The sequence below is a fragment of the Condylostylus longicornis genome, unplaced genomic scaffold (assembly GCF_029603195.1).
Source record: "Condylostylus longicornis isolate FDR11 unplaced genomic scaffold, ASM2960319v2 ptg000009l, whole genome shotgun sequence".
NCBI classification, from domain to species: Eukaryota; Metazoa; Arthropoda; class Insecta; order Diptera; family Dolichopodidae; genus Condylostylus; species Condylostylus longicornis.
Genome location: NW_026577978.1, coordinates 544,273 through 568,469, shown reverse-complemented (window position 1 = coordinate 568,469; position 24,197 = coordinate 544,273). Strand labels below are relative to the sequence as shown.

General features: G+C 22.6%; 1 protein-coding gene across 5 annotated transcripts in view; it reads right to left on the bottom strand.

Moving 5' to 3' along the window:
• Positions 1-24,197, bottom strand: part of LOC129618569 (putative uncharacterized protein DDB_G0291608) — a 91,334-nt gene that overhangs the window by 7,786 nt on the left and 59,351 nt on the right. The window lies entirely within an intron of this gene.

The following is a 24,197-nucleotide window of genomic DNA, read 5'->3' as shown; positions in this document are numbered from 1 at the left end:
TCTTAATAATGAATAAGTACGAAATATTGAATGCATTTATTTAAATTACAATAACTATACGGAACAGAACTTTCATTTTAAGAATATTAAGAGTATAAATTTTGAAAATGTGAAACTAAAAGAGTTCAATTTTGATTAACTGTTTGCACACTTTGGCTAAAGAATTCTGTCTTTAAAAATTGTTTCCAAATGCGTTGTTCTGTGGGCAATCTCTCAATCGAACAGTAATGGAAATTGGAAAGTCAATTCAGATCAAATCACAAAAGATATTTCTAAGAGAAAATAAATATTCGTAGTTTTTGGAAAACATATTTTTCATAATAATCTAAAATTCTGACAGAATAATCTACAATATTATTGCAGAACAACCATTTCAAAATTTATTCAGTTGATTGGTTTTGTGTAAAAAAATATATTTTTTTTTGTGTTTTTTTTTTGGTTATGAGATAAAAATCTTTTAAGTTTTCATTATTTTTAAATATATAATAGTCGTCTAATATCCCTATATTATATGTACAATAAAATATACGATAATGTCAACGTATATTGCAAATTATATAAACATACATATACATTTCGACTAAACTTAATTCTATAAAAAAAATTTGTACATAATTTTCTATATACCCATGTATTTTATATTTTCTTTGCATTTTATTCTTATATATATAGAAAGAGAAAAAGTTCATTTTGAATTGCAATGATATTATCTACATAACACTTGTATAATTTTTGAACATCATTGATAGAATTTTAGAAGAACATTATAATATATACCCATGTATTTTATATATACGTTCTTCTATTAATATATGTATAATAAAGAGGCAGAATAAGAAATGACTCATAAGTGAAAATATATGAAATTGTGGAAAATATGTTGTGATGATTTTTCTTTTGATTTTATTTTATTTTTTCTTTATTTGCATTTTTTTTTGTTAGAGACCAAAAACATAAAATCAATTTATTGACTAAGAGCTATATAAACATTTTGTGGTTAGAAAGAAATTAGTTACGAGTTATATATGTGTATAGCACAAAATAAATGAGTAGATATATGTAAAAATTCCATACATTTCTGAAATATCCTTTTCATTCCTTTACTTTTAAAATACAAATATAAATGGAAAATTATGTATATATATATATATATAATATATATATAAATAATATAATATATATATATTATGTATGCACAAAACTATATAGAGGAAAAAATTTAGTGTTGTATATGTATGCTAGCATTTAAACAAATAATGAAAATAAATGAAGAAGAAGAATAATAAGAACGAAAATAGAAAAAAAAAAAAACTAAAAAATTAAAAGAAATAATGAAGAAAGGATTCAAAAATTTTTACTGTAACAAAAAGAAAATGAGAAATATAGAAACAAAAAATAAAACTTAAACAACGACACAGTTCATTAAATTTCAATTTGATTAAACATCAGAATTTTCAGAATGTTACTCTCTATATACATATATACTCTCGCACACTATACGATTCCATTTTATTTTTGTTTTTTTTTTTCTATCTAAAATGATATAATCTGCCCGTTTACATACATAAAATATTTATATATAAATTTTTATATAACAAAACCATAACATTTTTTAAGGATATTATAACTCCTTTCAAATATTTTTTTACACATGAACATTTAAGTATAATATACATACATAGTTATATGTATTGTAGACACAAAAATAAAAATATTGAATTTATGTATGTAAAAATTTAATAAATTTTGTGAAATGTTCTAAAATTATATCTATATGAATATAAATATACATATGTATAACAAAAACATTTTATAAGTATTTATAATGAATTTTACAATAATCTTACAGACGGTTTACAAATTTTTGAAATTATAAATTGAAGTTATATAAATTAAGATTGTAAACAAGCAAATTTGTACAAATTTGGGCTTTTTTATTTTTTTGAATAAATATTACAAAATCACATAATTTCAATAATTAAAACTGCTACTGGTTCTAAATAAGAGCAAACATATGTATGAATTTAATATTTCCTGCTTTAAAACTATTTTTTGCTATTATTAAATATGACTTGAATATGTTTCAAAATGAAAACTGTTATACTATGGGCTTTTTAGGTATTTCAGTTCTTAGTTAGATTTAACATGCCGCATGTTTTTTTTTTAGGAACTAAAAATTTGTAGTGTTTGATTTTGAAGTACTGTTTTGCAGCATATTCTCTAGCTCATGCTACAAGTAAAATTTTAAAAAAGCTTTTGCATATAAGCAGTTTAAAAAATTTCATTACAAAAGTGGTTTTTAACATTAAAATGTCGGACATTAAGGATTTTAACTAAAGTAAATTGTTTTTAGATTAATTTGAAATTTATCTTTTTTTTTTCATTTCGTTTAATAATGTTGAAATAATTTTAATTTTTTGGAAACCACCTTCTATTATTATAATACATTATGGACAAGTTTTCAATTTTTTCGGTTTTGTATGTATTTTGCTAAACATTTTCATTTATGCTTTGAAATAATTGCTCTCAACTCCATTTCTTTTTAATTCTTTATTTGAAATTGTTTAATTAAACGACCAGCTGATTTTAATTCTGACATACTCGCGCATCATACAAAAGTGGTAGCGTCAAACTTTGTATATAGTATTTAAAATATTGCAAAAAAAGCTTCTTTAATTCTAACTTGTAGCGCATAATGCAATACCAAGAAAGCCCTTTGTGCTCGAAATTTGTAATCATACATTGAACATAATTTAAATTTTAAAATTTTGTTAATGTTCAGTGTGAATATTTAGGATAATATGGGCTCTTAATTCCATATACACTTGCTTTTTAAACAGTCTGTATGAAAATTTAATAAGAATAAAATTGTTGCATATATTTTGATACACTATCATGCTATAAATAAAATTCATATATGTATATGTATAAGATCACAACGATTCATGACAATTAATATTGAAATCAATTGGTTGGATTAAACGGTAAAAAAAAAGGGCACTATCTATAATACATATTACATATGTATTATAAAATATATAGTTATAAAAATAATAGATGACGACAGTTATATGAAATTACAAGTAATACAAAAAAAATGTATTCTATTATTGTTATGAATTTTGAAAGTAAAGGGAGATTACAAATTAAAATAAATGTTAAATATAAAAATAAATAGAAAAATAATAATCAAATTACAAAGATGATTTAAAAGTCTTGTATTCAAAATTACAAATATTGAGTTCATTTCCCTTTTTCGTCCTTTTTTTGTTTTTTTGTTCTAAAATAAATATGTTTACGTATCATTTATTTATATTTTTATTATAATTTCAAAAAAATATTTTTAATAATAAAAATACAATTTTCTTAAAATTAAAATTAATGTGAAAAGTTGTAATTGTAAGATTTGTGGTAGAATATCATACACACGTATATGTACAAACATTTTAGCATTTATGTAATAATCAATAAAGCTATAATAACATTACATGTTATATTGTTTAATTGCAATATAATTATGTAACTGTGAAAAATAATTAAAGAGATTGTTTGAGATCCTTTGTTTTATTGCAATATAACAGATAAATTCTTTTCTGTAAAAAAATACCACAAAATAAAAAATTAGCGTTAATTTTAAGCTTTAATTACTAAAATCATAGGAAATTATTTTCATATTACTTTTCAATATTAGTAAATAAATTTAAAATGATTTTATGCACTAATAAGGATAATTTGTTTTATAATAGTTAACTAAATTTTAATTTATTACACCCAATATTTTTATTAAGAAACCAATTACAGTTTCGTCTGAAATAGTAACCGTATCTATAACTATAGAAGAATGTATTTTTAAGTCATTATCTCAAAAGTTATAATTTTAGTTTAACGGAATCTCATTAAAATTTATTTGCATAGTATTTGATTTCAGAAATAATTTCAAAAAAAATGAATCATATTTAATTCAAATTTTAATTATGAAAATTTTCAGAAATCAAATAAACTTATCTTTAAAAATTTAGATTTTTTCATTTTAAATATTTCAAGAAAATTAAAAATTATTCCTAAAATTAATACCTTATATATATATATATATATATATATATATTGGTATAGAAACGAAAAACTAATAAAATTGCAATATAAAATTATTTAAATTCTACTTCAAATAAAACAAAAATATGAAAAAACAAACTTAATGAATAATATTATTAAAAATTTCTAAAGAAAAATTGAAAATGCATATATTAACAAAATTCGGGAAAATCCTTATAATCTCTACACTAAAAATAAAACGAAAAACATATTTTATCGTCATTTCGTCGTATCACTCACACATTCAAAATAATTTTTGAACATATATAAAAGAGTATAATCTTTATGTTCATCATAATTACAACATTCTCTTAATATGTCTAATATATGTACATATAGATTTATATATATATATACGTCAATTTATCCTTATTCTATAACGAAAAACCAGCTAAATTAAATAACTTTGAAAATGCATATTAAAAAAAAAAAAGAAATAATAAGAAAATAATAAAAAACACATGAATAATAATAAAACAAATAATAAAAGGATAAAAAGAATATTATACTTTTAGATTCGCAAAATTTTAAGCGATGCAAATTAATATTATAACAACTAAACAAAAAACCAAAACAAAAAAAAATGCGAGGAAAGAAAATAAAGTAAAAACTTTTTCCGAAAATATTTTCTAACAAAGCCCCGACATTATTTTTTATATATATATATATAAAATATATTCATACATACATGCGAAATATAATTTTGCTACACGTAAATACATTAGTATATATGTATATATAAATTTTTTGTGTACTATATGTAATATAACATTGTTATGTACATATATTAGAGAGATTGTCCTTAATCCTAATTATAAATTATTTGCATATGCTTTCATTTTATTCCGTTATTATTATTAAAATACCTTATGAATATGAAATATTATATATACGAATCTACTAACATAATAAATGTGTATATGTTAAAAAAGTTGATCATGGATATATACTAATTATCTATATATTTAATTATTTATGAATAAAGTATATTTTAGTTCATTTTTGTGTCTTTCATCATCAATTAAAAATATCTCTTTTATATACTTAATATATAATGTATAATTTATATTCATTCATATATGTAAGTATATGTTCCTGTATTATATAATAATTCCTTTATAGTTATTCACCTGAATGATTTACCCGTTCTTCCCTTATATTTTTCATCATTTACAGTGTTGCTATCTTTTTTAATTTTTTTTTTTTTGATAATAATCTTGATGTCCTTCTCATCATATTTAGATTTATGGTTGTATAACATGATATAATATTATTCTATATATTTATATTAATATTATGTTTATATGTCATGTTGATGTGTATATTATTGTAGATTTTTTATAAAATTTAAAGTTACCATGTGAGAAAATTTAATTTTGTTTTTCACTTTAGAGATATATTTTGTATAACTCTCTATATTGGTATATAGGTGAATTATAAGCATATAAGTTTATTAAAATTAACCCTAATTAATCTATATTTATAATAGCGTTATTGTTCTAAATAAAATTTTTAAGATTTTGTTGAGTGCGAATTTTTATCATATGCATTTATTTATAGTTATTATAAATAATGGAGGAGGGAAAGGAACATATATAATCAAATATACAAGTTAAATAACAAAACTAGAATCAAATATGGTTGGGAAAGAAAACCTTAAAAATAATTTAACATAACTATTTTAAATACATACTCGATTTACTGAATTACTAATACAACGTGTACTCGTAATACACTCAATTTGTTCTTTTTTGAATCTAACAATTATTGTGAATAACAATTAAAATCGAATAAATCAAATTATTCAAGCCGAATCTTAAAGAAATTGCAATTCTATTTTAATTTTTTCCGATTCTAATACTCTAATCCAAACTCTAATTGCATACTTTGTATTTTGTATAGCACTGGGGTAAGGAATATTTAAATTAAAACTGTCAATTCTCATTATATACAAATGTTTTTGCTCAATTTTAAAACAACGAGTATTTATTTTACGCTCACATTACTGAAATGTTAATAGTTCGGGAAAATACGATCACCCCCATTTAACTCAATTTAAAAAATACTGCTTAATATGAAATAATAAAATATTTAAAGTGATAGTCTCTCAGTTTTTCTCACTCAAATGAATTCTAAAATAACGCAATCAATATGACTTTTATACATAAAATTTTTTCCTTTAATTTACTTGACATAAGTTTAAGCAAACATAGAAAAAAACAGAAGACTAATTTTCATCGTATTATTCTGTATTTCTTTCTCTTACTCTAATTATTATTTAATAAACAATTTACTTAATGATTATATATAAATTATGTGTATATGTTATATGTTTTTGTGTTATATAAAATGTCATGTTCAGTTATACAATCATTATACATTTTAAGTGTATTAATCTTTGAAAAATTCAAAGGTATATAAAACGAAAAAAATAATAAAAAGAAAAAAAAAAAAGAACTTCAAAGCGAAAAGGGTTAATTCGATTACATTATCCCCTTTTTTTGATAAATTCTCTTATATTTTTCCTCTCATTTTTCTCGATTTTTTCTTTTTTATAATTTTAAATTCTCTCTATATTATTTTATTATATTCATACAACACAATATACATCTATAGTAATGTATTCTTATAATTATCATTTTCTCATTGGACATTAAAATATGTATAATGACTGTTATACTAAATAGTGGTATTTGGAGGATTTTAAAAAGGTATTAAAAACTAGGATAATATAATTTAAGTACATTCTTTCATACATTTATTCACACTCATTTTAAATTCACACATTTTTATGTATGTATAAAAATGTATATATATTTAAAAAATTATTGTAATTATTTTGAAAGTTAAACAAGCTTGTACATAAATGGTGAAGTGCACAGATATCCCAAGTAACAAAATGCGGCTTTTTAGTTACCAACATTAATTTCGAACGACGCCTCCTTTCTTTGGTATAGGTTTCAGTGGAGTACGTCTATTAGTTTCCGAAATCAAGATGGTACAAATAGGTTAAATGCAAGGTCGAAGTAATAAAAAAAGGATAAGTACTTTCTTAAAATGTTTATATTACAAAAACTGATATACTGGTGAAACAGAAATATGCTACGTGCCAGATCATTTGTTCAAAAACTTAAATTTTATTAAAAACAAACTTATTTGGCTTCAAAATCAAAATCAACTGGCTTGTTTTCGCAAAATTGCAAATTTCCCCTATAACATTTTAAATTTGCTTCTTAGCGGATCTGTGCGCTTCACCATCGGTATGTACATTAAATAATATTTATATAAGCATACATGTATACATAATTAAGGATATGAATATAATATAAAACGTATTATTATTAAGGATATACAAAAAAAAAAGAATATACATTTTTCAATTGGGATTTTAAAATGAAAATTTTCTCATAAATGTAAGGTTCTTAAAATCATACAGATAAAACAAAATGTATATACTCGTATAACATGCCAATGTTCCGTAAACATTTGCGGGTACATGAATATACACAAATAACATATAATGTATTTAATATATAAGAAATATAATATTCATATTATATAGGTAATATTTTTAAGTATATAAAATATACAGTATTAAATATACTATCAAATTCTCTATAGGAAACTTACAAAATTCCAGCAATGATAACGGAAATAATAACAATCATAACACTCTTTTTCATCCTTACATACGTTCATACTTATAAACATTATATTGTATGAGTTATAGCATATTTTTTTACATATATATATAATATAAACATTCTGGTAAGACTGAATGGAACGTTCATTTTATACATACATAAGACATACATATTACATACATAATGTATAATAAAATGAAAAAAAAAAAAAAATATAATATGCTATACGCAAAATTACTTTAAGGCAAAGGGAAAATGTTGGAATGGTTAAGGAATATTTTTTTTAAGTCTCCTAATACCAATTAATTTTATAATTTTCATTTTTGCAACTAATACTGTGGCTTTATTAGGGTTATGTTTAACATATGAAATAAAAGTGTTAGAAAAATAAGGCAACGAACAAAAAAAAAAAAAAACGAACTCATACCGCCAAGTAAATAAAATATGCTTGTGTACAAATTCATGTAGACATTTTACAGTTCTAATATAGAACAATGAAAATATAGAACTTTTTTTTTCTATATTATCGTATAGTATATAAAAATTCATTAAGTTAGATGGTATGTGAGAAAAAGTTTATATATGATAATAAGTTTGTATAGTGAAAAAAAATAAACCTAATAGCAGGGAAAAGTTAATAAGATATATAAAGAAACGCGGGATGGGGTTAAAAAAAAAGACAAACAAAAAAGCAAAAAATTAAGCGAGGAATTAATAATTCAATGATAATAAGCGACATAATATATCTTTGTATGTAAATTTAGATTAGAATTTAACAAGGAAATTAATTTTATACGAAAAAAAAAGTATAGCATATGTTTTCCCATACACAAATTTTAATACGATAATATTAACGAATAATAATTTGCTTAAGAATTAAATGTACATGGTATATTTAATAAGTTTTAAGTTGAAAGACGGTTATAATAGTGGTAAAATATGATTTAATTATGATATGATAACACGCTAAAGATTAAATAAGATGCATATAAAATAAGAGATTAGGTAGAGTTGGCCGTGTCAACCTTATGATACCCGTACGAATGAATGATTTTAAGTGCTGTTTTTTACGTATTCTTTCTTCCTTTTTAAATGACTCTTAAGTTATTTGGCAGGAGTACCTAATCAAAGGCGTAAGAGTCAAATAATTTTATTGCGATATTTACCACACATAATAGCACCAATAATATAATTCTTTGTGCGATATTCTTGATATTATAGCATCAATAATTATTTCTGATATATTTGAATCAATGCCTTGATCATATCGAATTTAAATTGGGTTCCGGCATTTATTATTATTGAATCATTTTTGAAAATTTGATGAGCTTAACTCAAATAGTTTATCGTTGGGATAGACAGATAAACGGGCGGACATGGGGAAATCGTTAGTGTTATAAGTGGTAAGACAATTTTATTATTCCCTTTCAACATACGTTCGTGCGGGTATAAAAATATTTAAAAATAAATTTTGCACAGCAATAATTCGAACCTGAAGTTTACCATATTGTGGATATATGTTATCTTGCGTTTTAAAATTCAAAACTCTAAAATTAATTTTCTATAATTTTCACTTTAATTCCAAAAATATTAAGCTTACTTATACAAATTTAAAAATGATACTTTGAAATTTTTAATATTTTTACCGTTCCATGCGACATTTTGTTTTTAAATAAAATACTTTTTTAATGTATTTTTTTTTTTTTGAATTAATGAATAAATAGGAAAAAAGGACTTAAATAAAAATTTTATGTTTTCAAAATATTTATGGAGTAAACTGCGTATATCTATGAATCGTAATTATGAATATTACAACAAGAAGTAGTATATTTATACTATATGTATATACAAAACATAATATGTACATACACTACTTCATAGTAAATGAAATTACGATAATTTGGGGACGGTATAATTTTGGGACTGGATAATTTTTACATTATAACGAATCGTTCCATTTCATTTTTCCTTTTTTTTTTCCTTTATAGTTTGTTATTATTACAAATATTATCGTTACTAATTTATATACATATATACATATTTTTAATTGTAATAGGGTTATATGTCAACAATTTTTATACTCAGTGGAGTTGAAATTAGAAAAATTAAAAATAACATTCTAAAACTTTGCTTATTACTCTTGAATATTTTCGATTTTTTTTTCTTTCTAGCTAATTAAATAATTCATTGAAATTTTTATTGAAAAGAAAATTCTTTTTTTTTTTTAGCTTAAATAAATGTTATTGTTTCTTAATTAAATTATAATGTATATTTAAAGGAAAGAGAATACGATCAAATAATTGCATAATTTTAGGGACCAATAAAAAAAAAAATCTCACTTTTGATATAAAATTTTTTGCTGCTTAATTAAATTTAAGTTTATTTTTCAATTAAATTAGAATTTTGCTTTATTCAACATAGATTTTTCTGTAATTACTATTGAGAAAATAATATGCATGCAATCCGTTTTTATAAATTACAAAATGCTTCTGGTTTTTAATGTGAGAAAATTTTTTATACGAAAAGAAAAGAGCACACGACTAGACTATACGATTGCCCGTCAATGCGGCGTTTCTTAACTGCCAATGAATAGACAAGAACTATTTTTCACTATCATTGTGAGTTTGCGGTTCTGGACGGAGCCGCACTAGTCACATTGGAAGCGGCTGGTGTGACGGAGTTGGAATGTATATCGGAAATTAGCATTAGGGATTTAGATAGATTCCTTAAGAGAACCGAGTAGCTTGGATAAGCCACGTTCAATGACGATCTACCCTGGTGATCACAGGGTAGCGCAAATCGGCATATTTGCGCTAATTGGAGTAAGGGTGATCATTATATACAATATACAATGCATTCAAGAGCAAAAAGAAATCATTTTAAAAACATTAATAAAAAAACGTTAACTTCCTAATTTCTTAATTAAGAAATTAATATATTGGCAATTTGTCCTAATATATCAAAGTGTTAAAAATATAATAATACAATATTAAATATTTCATTTTTAAATACAATACAAAAATGTTCGTTATCATATACATCCAATATGGTGTTAGAAGTTTAATTTTACTTTTGTTACTTTTCAACGCTGCGATATTTCCTACACAATTTGCATTTTACATAAAATTTATTATCACCCATACTTTCCCATCATTCTATATAATGTGTATATTCTCATACTATATAAAATATCTAGCTATACAATTTCTATTTTTGAACAAAAAAAAAATAATCTTTAACATTATAAAATTTTATATTTTTTCTATTTAATATTGATTTAAAATCCTTTATAGTGAAAAATTTTCGAAAACCCACAAAATAAAAAAAAAAAATAAAAAATTAACTAAAATTATAATATTAAATAAAATAAAATTTGAATCTCTACAAGGCAAAGTACAAAATGGTAAAAAAAAAAAAAACACAAGAAAAATCAAAGAGAAAATACGAAAAAATATTCGATTAAATTTATTTAAAAAACTTCAAAATTCTATGTGTATATATGCATGTATCCATATATTTTATATATACACATGAAATATGGTCTAGATATCTTTATTTTTTTATGGTAATATCATGCATGTACGCATTTTATTTCTTCCTGCCTCTATAGTTCGGTTTCCTATTTTTAATATTATATTATAGTGTACGAAAATTTATTGAATACAGAAATTTTCGGTACCTTGGAACCTAATATATAGGTACCTAAATTTTAATTTATTTTTCTTTTTCTCCCCTTGTTTCTATGTAACATTTTAGTCTTATTCAATATTTTTCTACTTAAAATTTTATATGTACGCATAAAGCATAAAATAAATTTTATAATAATGTTTTTAAGCATATTCTCAACTATTAAAATATTCTGGGGAATATGTGAAATAAATATTTTTCTAGATATTATGTATATATATTTATATTATCATATATTTACGCATATTTTATTCATATATAATTTTCGTATAAATATTTTATATACTTCTAAAATACATACAACAAATTCATATTACATAATATTTTTTAATATAAAATCCAATAAAAATGACTTTATAATTCTTATTCTCATTTCTTTTTCCTTTTTTTTTTGTTTTGTGTTTTTTTTGGGTAATATCAATTCAAAAAGATTAAATATATGTACATATAAAATATTACGCATTGTCAGCATCATCAATATTATCAATATCATCATAATCAACATAACCATTTTCATTATATTATGATCAATTTTCTCTCTACAAATAATAATGCAACGTAAAATAATTACGAATTTTTGATCAAATATTAAAAATATCTAAGTACATACATATAAACATATAAAATACAATTATAAAGGACAATATTGCATACATGTATGTATGAATGTATAAAAATTTGGTATACGTAAAAAAAAGAACTATAACGGTAACTAAAATTTAACTAAGATTTAGGAGAAAAAAAATCATTTTCTATTCCAAAACCTACCATACTTTTTAGTATATTATTTATTTATATGACTCTATTTATATGACTATATTTATATATATATAAATATTATTTGTTATATGATATGAATTTTATTGCATGCACACTTTTATACTATAAACGTATGTATATTAATTTATTGTGAATAATATTGAAAATAAACCACTATTTGAATTTCTATTTAATAAAAAAATATAATAATATGTAGGTACCCTATTGCGATTTTGCCAATATTTTCTAATATTATACACAAACACATATACTAACAAGAATATGTACAATATATATCCATCTGTATTTTTCGAACATTCTTAATTTTTATTCTAACTCCATATACTCTTTCGTCTCCAAAATAAAAAGCATATAGGGATGTATAGTAAAAATAGCTATGAAATTTATATATTTAAATAAAATTTTAAAATATTTTTTTTAAGCTAAAAAATAGAAATATATATGTATGCATACACATACATTTCGAAAAATTTATATACTATAACCTCAACAACTTGAATATCATTTACTCTAAAAACTAAGCTAAAATTTTCAAAAACAAATAATGAAATTTTAAATGGTAAGTAAAATAAAACTATGCACATATACTCTTTCATACATTCACACATGGATAACTAATTTTGAATAACCTACAGAGGAAGAGAGACAGAGAAAGAGGGGAAGAAAAAGTGAGAGAGAGGGAGAGGAAAAGAAGTTAAAATAAAAAATATTAAAAAGATTCCTCGAGGTACTTATATAAAATGAAAAAACCACTTTTCAAAGTCCTAAAGGACCTCACAAAATATATTTGATATAAAATTTTTTTTTATAGTATAAAGAATTAAACTGCGTTTACTTATATTATTTGTATATATATACATATATGTACATGTATATAATTTAATATTGAAATGTTTTTTAATGTGTATTGATGATGTTTTTAGTTATAGATAATTTTTAGAAATTTTTAATATATTTTTTGGAATAAAGGTGATTTTCTAATAAAAAGGTAGATTATGTTGAATTGAAAGGCTTGAAATGATGACAAAATTTTGGTATAAATTTTCAGATAACTATTTCATTAATTTAAAATATCTTATCCATTTAACATAAAATTTGCATATTTTTTAGTTTTTGGTCAAAATCAAATTGGAATCTTTATGATAAAGAATTAGCCTTTTAAAAATCGTCCTTGTTTTGGAGCTAATACCCTATATTTCTTGTTGAACTATAAAACATTTCTTTAGAGAAATTCGTGGAAATTATCTATGAGGGGAAATTTATCAAGATCTTTCGTTTTATTGGTCCTGACTGATAGTACACAATTAAATTTATTATTATTATTTCTAAATTAACCAGATCTGTTAGGAAAATATCAAATTTTAAACGGAACGTTAAAGCATCTGATTGAAATGAAAATTATATTAAATTCATTAAGAACAATAATTTCTCGAAACTATACCTTCAAATTTCGAATTATTCAAAATATTGACATACAAAATTTTAATATCAATAAGTATAAGTTGCACAATACTATAGTCATACACATTCAGCAAACGTATTCAAAGTGAAAAATTTCTAGCTGTTTACTTACATACATATATATAAAAAATGAAAATTTTTTTTTTTTGCTAAATTAAGCATAAAATTCTTTAACATGACCACACTTTTTATGTATGTGTTATTCACATTTCACTTGATAAAATAATAATTTTTGTTTTTTTTTTTGAAAAATACGAAAATAAAATGTGTTTGTATTAAGAGTACACACTGATCAATTTTATATTGTAAATCTATGAGTATATATGTATATATAGGTATCTCAACCCTCAATAAATAATTATAGATACTAAAATGCAAAATATTATAAAATTCAGAGTTCAATAATATTATATAAAAAAAGAAACTAGTAGAAAGCATAGAAAAAAACTACAAGAAAATAAATAACAAAAGAAAAATAATGGAGAGTTATGTTTTATAAAAACAACTACAACAAAAAAAACAAGAAAAAATTAAAAAAATAAGCGAACTTTTGAATAGAGCCTACAGTAAAATATTTTAGGGGTACACACAAAACTACAATTTTTAAGTATCTGTACCTATGAGAAAAGACCAGAAAATATGAAAACAGGAAGAAGTGCACAATAACATCAATAAAAATGTACAGATACCTGAATTTTATGTGAATAGGAAACTTGACTGCATATAGGTATACCTAAATTTACCTAAAAATTGAAATAAAATTCATGATGGGGTGTAGAATAATTTTTAATTATTATGCGCCTTCTCTCTTTCTTTCATATACTTTCCGATCTATTTCTTTCCTATTATGTTTTGTTATACACAACTTATAATACATATACCATATATATACGAATTAAAATATCTCTATATACATATTATTATTTGATGTCTATTCTAATGAAAAATACATAATAAAAATAGTAAAAAAGTAAAAACAAAATAAATTAAAAAAAAAAGAAATTAGAAATTGAACTTTTGTTATACACATAGCATATAGCAATAAAAATAGGAGCAACGCTTGATAATAATAAGAATAATGATTGATGATAATGATGAATAGTGATGATGAAAATAATTATACATATTTTGTTTAAACTATATAGATAGATAATTATTAGAAGATGAAAAATGCACTTGTTTCTACGAGTATTGTTATTACTATTTTAGTATATAGTATTTTTATGGTCCTGCATCAAATTTATTTTACTTTCAAAATGAAAAAAGAAGATATTATAATTTATGTCCGCGTTATATATGATTGGTGAATAATAAGAAAGTTTCAGAAGATTCACACATTGAGTAAAATTTAAAAGCCTAGCACTAAATAAAATATTGTTGCATAGTTCTTATGTTTCATATTGCTGGAGGTATGGATTGTAGATTGTAAATTGCAAAGAACGGTTAACAGTGCATCGCGATCAGCTTAAAACATCTATTGTGCTCCCCAACTATGTGTGGAACATTACCCGACAACATCCCCTCGAGATCTATGAGTTGAGAGTATAGTTTATCAATAGAACGTTTATTTGAATGAATTTTGAAAGATTTTGTTATAGAGGAGTAAATAAAGTAAAACATATATAATTAAAATGTTAGGGAAGTTTTGTTAGGGGGAACAAAATAATGCAGTTTGCCGCAATAAATATGCGTTTCCCTGAACTGTTGTTATAGTTAACAATACAGTATTGTTAAGTATATCACAAGTATTAAACGCAAATATTGAAATGTTGGGATAGTATTTGTACTCTAACAGGAATGAATATCATATTATGTAAAGAACACAAAATAGATTCATTGTTCATGGTATTTACAACCATGATTGTGGACTTTAATAAATGAAAGTTGTAAATGAATATTGAAAGCAACATAAAATTATTTTTATTGCTTGTTCAACAATTTTGATTGATTCTGTCATTTTGATCAACTAATTGCATGATAATAAATTTCATATTAAATGGAGAAAACAATTACTAAACTCTTACTTTACAGCTCCAATCTGCCATATTTTATTAACGAAATAAATGTGTTCCACAGAAAATTTCCAAATTTTCTTCATTCAATTACAATTTTAGAGCTAATCTGTCGAAAATAAAATATCCTTAAGTTGAACAAGGATTATTTTCAAATTTTTGTTATTATTTATTTTATTCTCCTTTTTCCTTCGATATTTTAATTTACTCTCTAAAAAACAATTATTTAGGTTTTGTTAGATAGAAAATAGATAAAGGTACCTAGATACCTACATATTTAAAAAAAAATTCTATATAGAGGCACACATTTTATAAAATGCAAAGAAAAAAAAAATCCTTAATTCACACAAATATACTCACATATATTAAATATGTATGTATACATACATATTTAATATTTATTTAAAATATATTTATTCTCTGTTATAGTTTAGAAATTCTTCCTTTTTGTTTTCCTGGCATTTTCAATAAATGAAAAGTGGTTCCTAAAAATTGAAAATTTTGTTTTGATATTTTTTGCCTTCTTTTCATTTTTTATTTCTTGTTATTAGAAACTATTGTACTCCTGCATAGGACATTTAATTTTAAAAACCATAAAAGCATACTAAACTTTTGTATATAAATGTGCGTATATATATTAGTTAATACGTTAAAATAGGAACTATAAAATAACGAAAATTTTACTATATACAAAATAAATGAATCTTAACCATATTATAGAAATTTTATTTTCTTTAGTTGTTATATTTTTTTTAATATTGTGAATTTTTATTGAAAATTAAGTATAGAAAGTCTATTATACAATATTTTGATGGTATAAACTATAAAGGGTAAAAGAATTTTTTATATTGTAGTGAAATTTTCATTCGAATTCAAAAATTGCAAAAAAAAAGGAAATATCTGCAATAGAAAGAAAATACAAAAGAAAATAATGTTTTATTTGATTCTAGTTTTTGATATTATCTACAAAATTCAATTCCTATTATTTTGATCGAAAAAAAAATAATTAAAATAAAATAATTGATATAGAACTAGAACTTTTGATGTTGCACTTACTGCTAAATGGAAATTTCATTAATTAATGAGAGTGAATTCTTTTTTATTTCATAATAAATTAAGCGCTATACAAAAGAATTTATCTTGATCCCTATGTCATAAAGACCACATCTTGAGTATTCTAGCCCAAGTTGGTTTCCTTCGTACCCATTACCATATTAATATATTGGAGGCAGTTCAATAAAAATCTCTTAAGATACGCTCCTTAGAACTTTCGGTGAAAAAATACTATTATTATCTCATCGTATACGGAAACAGATTGTTCCCTCATTTAAATGAAAACTATCGAGAGTAGAAGAATTATTGCTGATATCATGTTCATTTTATAGGTGTTTATGACTGATTTGGATTTTGCGTATAGCAAGGATATATCATATAAATTCCTCGTCATTTTTGTAATAATTAAAATTTTTAATATTTCTTTTCATTGTACCAATTATGTCAAAAATTGTCCCTTTTATAGGATGCTAGTTGCTGTTAACAATTACGTTTCTTATAATGATTTAACATTAACGAGAACTCAGTCTAAGAATACCTTACATAAGAGTTCCTTTTTTCTGACTTCTTTTTTTGTATCAAGTAGTTTTTACTTTAATTTTCAATTTTGACCTTTTGCTGAGCATGTAAATACATTTTATTAATTCGTATTTTTAAGTATGTTTAATTTCTAGTTTTAAATTATGAATAAGTATATGTGTGGGACGGTAATATAAGTAAACATTTAAATTTTTCTTATAGTTTAATTCTAAATAAATTCTTTCTATGCAATACAAGAACATTAAAGTTAATAACATAAACGAATATTCTTAAAATAGCTAATATATGATTGTACAAAAATTAAACTAGATTTAAAAATAAAATTCATTCGAGAATAAAGCTAATGGTCTGATTTCTAGAATAGTATGTAAATATGTACAAGTACATGCACATTAATACTATTAATTTAAAAAAGAAAATTAATTTTTTCATTACATCTTTTTGTAAAATTTCCTCTTTCTCTGCATAATTATTTTTATAGATGCGACACAAAAAAGGACATAAATAAACAACAATAATAAAAAAAAAAAAACAATATTTAAAAGAAAGACAAGAATAATTTTATTCTACACTCTTTACTTATGAATGATGTCCTGAATTTTTATCCTTAATTTCCAATATTAATAAACATATACATACATTTAACAAATAAATAACAACATATAAGGGTATTTTTTTTAACATTGTAATATTCTTTCCACATTATTTAAAATTCATACAATGTCCTAACTCTATGACATTTTTAGTCTTTTTTCTTCAAATATTTCACTTCAAATATAGTAAAACCAACGATAGTATTAATAAATATGAGGAGTATAAAGAAAAAAATTAAAACATCCTTAAACTATAAATGCATTTCATATACAAAACTTATATACGTATATAAGCACACAATGTGAATGTGTGAATGAAAGAAATATACTCATATATATGGATAACCTTTAACATGCCCCTAAGGCTCCCAAACAGAACCATATGTGTTTGTGTACTACATAATATATAATAGTATAAAGAGACAGTAACAATAATATGTATAACAAATATATATATTTGTATATATGAAAAATAACAAAAATATAACTATGAAGTGTTGAACATATTTGGATCTATAAAATATTAAAGAGAGGGTAAGACAAGAGAAAACAACTTTCTCCACTCATTTGCTTTTTTATAACACCTTACACCATCTATAGCCACCCACGGGTGTCGCTCTCAATAGATATAACCAAAAAAATTTTTTTCTTTGTTATACTCTCATGTTATTTTTTGTTTCTCCTGAAAAAATACACCTTTTTACAAAAATATTTTTATAGATAACAACAACAACTAAGAGAGTTAACCATTTATTTCTAGTTATTTTTTTTTTTATGCTTCTCCCATAATTATTAAAGCAGAAATTGTACTTATAGCATAATATAAGCATAATAATGGTAACAATACTTTTGAACCAATTTAGCTTTAAAAACTATGTGTACTCATATTTGGTTTGCAACTCTATAGACCTATTGTGTCAGATTTAAAAATAACGCATACATATTCATTTATATATACATTCATATACGTATATATTTGAAAAAAGTAACAAAAATTAAAATTACAAAAAAAAAGAACAACAAGAGAAAATTTTAATATCAGTAATAATGATCGTAACAAAAAATTTTGCATATTCCTGATTATATACGGTTTAATTTATTCATATTTACAAATATGAACATATAGTCAATGTTTATTATAAGTTCCTTCCACACTAACTGCACGGTATTAAAGTGTAAATGTGAACGAAAATGTGTTTTTAATTTCAAAAGTAGATAAAAGTTTTCTAATTATTTAAGTTTTATGAAAATCAGATATGCGAAAGAAATTGTACAATAATTGACTACTACTACTACAAAAAAGACGTATATTTCAAAATAAAATCAGTTATTAAGAAGTGGTCCCCTACCTCATAAAAAGAGGCGTAATATTTGCGAATTTGCTCAAATTTTAGGTTTTATAAAAAATGGATCTGACTTCGACACACATTTTCATAACGAAATGTCAGTTCATTATCATTATTATTAGCAAACAAAAATAAACTGGCCCCAACACATTAATCATACTTAAAACACAAAAAAAAAATATCAATGCCCTAACTTTTACTAAATATTAGGCAAGTTTTTTAAATGAATTTCGCTTGAATGTGTTATTTTGTAATAACGGATCTTTATAAGAGGAGGCACAAAGTGATTAAAATATTTGGAACACTATTAATTTGAATTTACCTCAAATAGCACCCTGTACAAGAAAAACATTTTTATCTGAATACATATGTACGTGTAAATTTGTCATGTGTATAATAATATGCAAAATATAGACGATGACATCCGAAAAAAAAAATGTTGAATAAAATATTAGGTATATAAACAAGACGTGTGAACTACATGGACTCCCTCACTAAATACAGAAAAACCAAAAAAAAAAAAAAAATAAAATAAAAATCAAAAATATAAAAAAAAAAAAAAAAGAGCTCTGAATGCCAAAGAAATTTTTAGAGTTAAAACAAAACGAAAGCAAAAAAAATCAAAAACACAAAAATTGGAGAAAAAAAAAATATTTTAAAAATCATGTTGCAAGGATAACAAAAGGATAACTGTCATATATTACATGAAGTTTTCCGTTTTTTTTTTGGTCTTTTATTATGATTTTTTTTTCCACATTTTAAAATTTTCATGTTTTTTTTTCCTTTCTGGCGTTGTTTTTAAGCTGATATTTTTTGTGAAAAGCAAAAAAAAAAATGTCTGCCTTGAGCAGTGGCAAACGATTTGTTTTTTTCTCTCCATTGTTTTAAATCCTTTTTTTTTCTTTCGCGATTTTTCTTTTATTACACAAAATTTGTATTCTCATGTGACATCTTAACACTAATATTTTATATACATGTGGGCATATATAAATGTAAACACATTCGTAAGTGCACATATGTACGTATATAAAATTTTATATAAGTGTATGTACAAATAATTTATGCAGCTTATTATGCAAATAATAATATTATTAAAATGAATTTTTAGTTGTAATTCAAAGTGTAATTTTAGTCTGTTTTATTTATAAAATTTGTTCACTATGTGGTATATAGAATGGTTGTAAATATCAAGAGGATTATTTATATTAATATTCAAAATTTTAGTTTTGATAATAAGAGCTTTGCTGCCTTGTACTTAAATAGAAAAATATTCATATAAAAAATAGTGTAATAATTTTTGTAATATTTCTAATAAGTCAACTAATAAGGCTAATCAACACTCAACATAACAATAAAAATATTTTACTTATAATTGCCGTATAAAAGGTAAAACAAATAATTTGAAAAAAGAATGATATAAAAAAACCTGTAGTTTTACATGGGAAGTTGGTTTCTTTCAATATTTTATCCAATTCGTTTTATATATCCTCAGAACTTTGAACAATGATTAAGTGCGTTCTGTTTTTTGCAATCAACTAAGAAAAAAGGGAAAATTTGTTAACGATAAATTTACTTTTCAGAAACTTTCTAATTCGTTTTAATTAATAATAAAAAAATTTTTTCATAACCAAAGTTTTTGTAAAAAATGTTCGAAAGCCATGAATGCATATAAAAACCTGATTACCAAATGCTTCAAATTTTAAGCTGGAATTAATATTTGTGAATATTATAGAATTTTTCAATATTAAGAATAGACCATTCTATGTATTTATTAGGAATTTTAAGAATTCATGTAACCGCAATGCTTTATTAAATAAATAAATGGAAATTAATTGTGAAAATTTGAGGAAATCTGCAATTAATTAGACCAGAATTCATTCCTTACTACTACATCTATAGTACTTTAATTATTATTGATTTATCATCGATTCAGATAAGGATTTTCTAACTTATTTTTTAAAAATTAGAGATAAAATCAAATAATTAGAGAATTAAAGACAGTCAAATATTTACTCAGTTAAGATGGTAAGTAAATACAATGATTTTTTTCAATGAAAGAGTTCCTTAAAAATGTGGTGAAAATAAAGGAATAACATTTTATTTTATTTGTCCTTTTATTAAAGTTTTTAAAATTTTCTTTTTTTGTTCATTACGAGCAAAGTTTACTATTATGTATATGGTTTCATCATTTTCTCTCTTAAAATAACAAATACAATTTTTTATTACATAAAGTTTGAAAAATTTTCTGATTTTATTTCAAATTGTAACTTTTTTGAAAAATAAATTTTTCCATTCGTTGTCTACTAAATGAACAACCACATTTTGTTTTTCTTTTTTAATTTTTCAGATTTTTACCAAGAAATTGTAAATATTTTTTCCGTCATGTCGTAATTATCATTTAGAATTTTTTTTTTTACACTTTTAATCCATATACTTCATCTTTACATATAAAAAGTAATGACTTCATCTTTATATATAAATTTCTTACTTTAAGAATTGCTTATTTTTCTCACTGCATCTTTAAAAATTCATATGGGGAGAGTGAAAATGAACGCAAAGAGCATGTAAAATAAATTTAAAAAGAAAATGTTAAAGTAAATATGAAGTCAGTTGGCTTGGTTTCAAATTTGATTTTATATAAGAAATTCTCACACCTGCTAATTTCCTTATTTTTCTTCTACAACAACAATATTTTGTCATTTTTATGCTCTAAAATTTTATTTTTTTTTTTTTTAAACTCAAAGATTTTGTTTGCACCTTTATTTTAAATACTGTTTTGCCATTTTTTTTTAATGTGGTGGGGGTTAGAGACGACACTAAAGAGTATAAAGCTATAGAGGAGGCTAAAGAGTATATACAAGTTTTCAGTTAAAAAAAAAATAGTACAAAATAAGATAAACTTAAAGTTGGTGTTCATTGGCTTCAAAATTTTGTTTTTCTTTTATTTTGAATTTCGTTATTTTTTTTTATTATTTTTGCTTCTCTCCTTTTTCCTCTTTATATCTTTTATATATGATAATCCTGTCGTATTTTCTAACATTTTTTTAGCATCCTTAAGCTGCTACTTTTTTCCTGTCGCGTTAAATATTTTATTATTATGTTGCTGTAGAAAAACAGTTTTTTAAAAAAAAAAAAATTTTATTTTTGTAATTTTGTTATTGTATACTCAACTCAACTCGGTAGAAGAAAGAAAAAATAAAAAGTGGAAAAAAAAAGTGGAAATGTTCACAAAAATCATCTCACCTGGTATTCAGAGAAGCGCAGATTGTTAGAAAATGATGAAGGATTTTTATAATAATAAAAGTCAGTTAAGTTAAAATGGAGTATTTTTCTTCGATTTTTTTTTGGTTATGTTTTCTGCTTTGCATGAATTCTTGGATTGGCTTTACTATTTTGAAAAAAGTTGGTATTTTTTTTATGGTTTATTCTACCATTTTTGTTGGTTAGCTCTTCTTTGCTTTTTTTTGTTTTATTATATCCAAGTTTATCCGCGAAAATGTAAATTTATATATATGTATATATATACATATTTATGTTTTTGTAGTTTTTGAATTTTCTTCTTGTTTGTGGTTCTGTATAAACCTAAGATTTAGTTATATAGGTATAGGATATATTGCAAGAAATTTATATTCAATTCCTGAGAAACAAAAATATGGTATTTTAGAGAAGCGAAAACAAAATAAAAAAATATTTATTTTTTCTTTTTGAATTTTCTATCTCGAAATAAGTAAATATTGTTGAACTAAGGACCACAAACACAAGTAAAAAAAAAAAATATATAGAAAATAAATAGAAAGTTTTTCTTAAAAATAAATTTTATGAAATGACTATATTAAAATAATAATAATAATTGAAATTTAAATTAGAATAGCTATTCTGCAAATAAATTCAATTTTCTGTTTTTATATTTTGAATTTTAATAATTAAAAAAAATTGCATACTTTCAGGCAAAAGGAAAAAATTTTGTCACCAATAAAAACGGATTTAATAGAATATTTTTAAATTATCGAATTATTTATTCAAATCAGAAAGAGTAAATTTCGAATGGAAAATTAAAAAAAAAAATAAATTTTCATAATAACGCAAGCTTTCAAATACTAAAATATGACAAATTCCTATTATAAGCTAATATTTTTCGAATCATACTCGTACTTCAATTTTTAAATTTTAATTCCAATATTTACCAATAATGTGCACCAATTCAATTTACAAAATTTATTTATTTACTCTAGAGAAATTTATTCAGTTTCTTAAATCCAGAAACATTTCATGTATTATGTAATACCTTTTATATAAAATTACACTACATAAATATGCCTGGAGTTCAAAAGCTTAATAATAAAGTTTATAAAATACACACAAAATACTGCATAGGCATATCAAAACAATTCTTTTTCAGCATTGAGGGTGAACATAATATTTTTGAAATTTAATTTTAATACATACTACAATTTGAGAATAGTGTAAACAATTAAAATATTTAATCTCTTTCAGGAAAGGATTCTGGAATATTAATCTTAAAAATCAAATTAAATTATATAAACGATAAAATAAATGAATTTTGGTAAATATTAGCATTTCCCAATTATTTTAAATGCATACATATATAGAAATAAAATTCTCAAAAACGGCTCTATTTTCTTACAATTAGCTGTAAATTCAAAATATTCTCGCTTTAAGGATACTCGTATTTAAATTAAATTATCTTTGTATGTATGACGTTAGGTATACGATGCAACATAATAAAACAGGTCTTCTACTATAAATCCCAAATCTGCTATTCAAAATTTAATGAATTTCTATGTAATATTCTCCTAATTTTCTATTTTATTTTATTTCAGACATAAAAGAAAAAAAAAAGTATAATATTATTGTCATAATATAAAAAAAATTTTTATGTCAAATATAAAAGGACATTTTAATACAAAAAATATTGATTATTAAAATTTATATAATATGAGCACACGTTATACACACACACACATACAC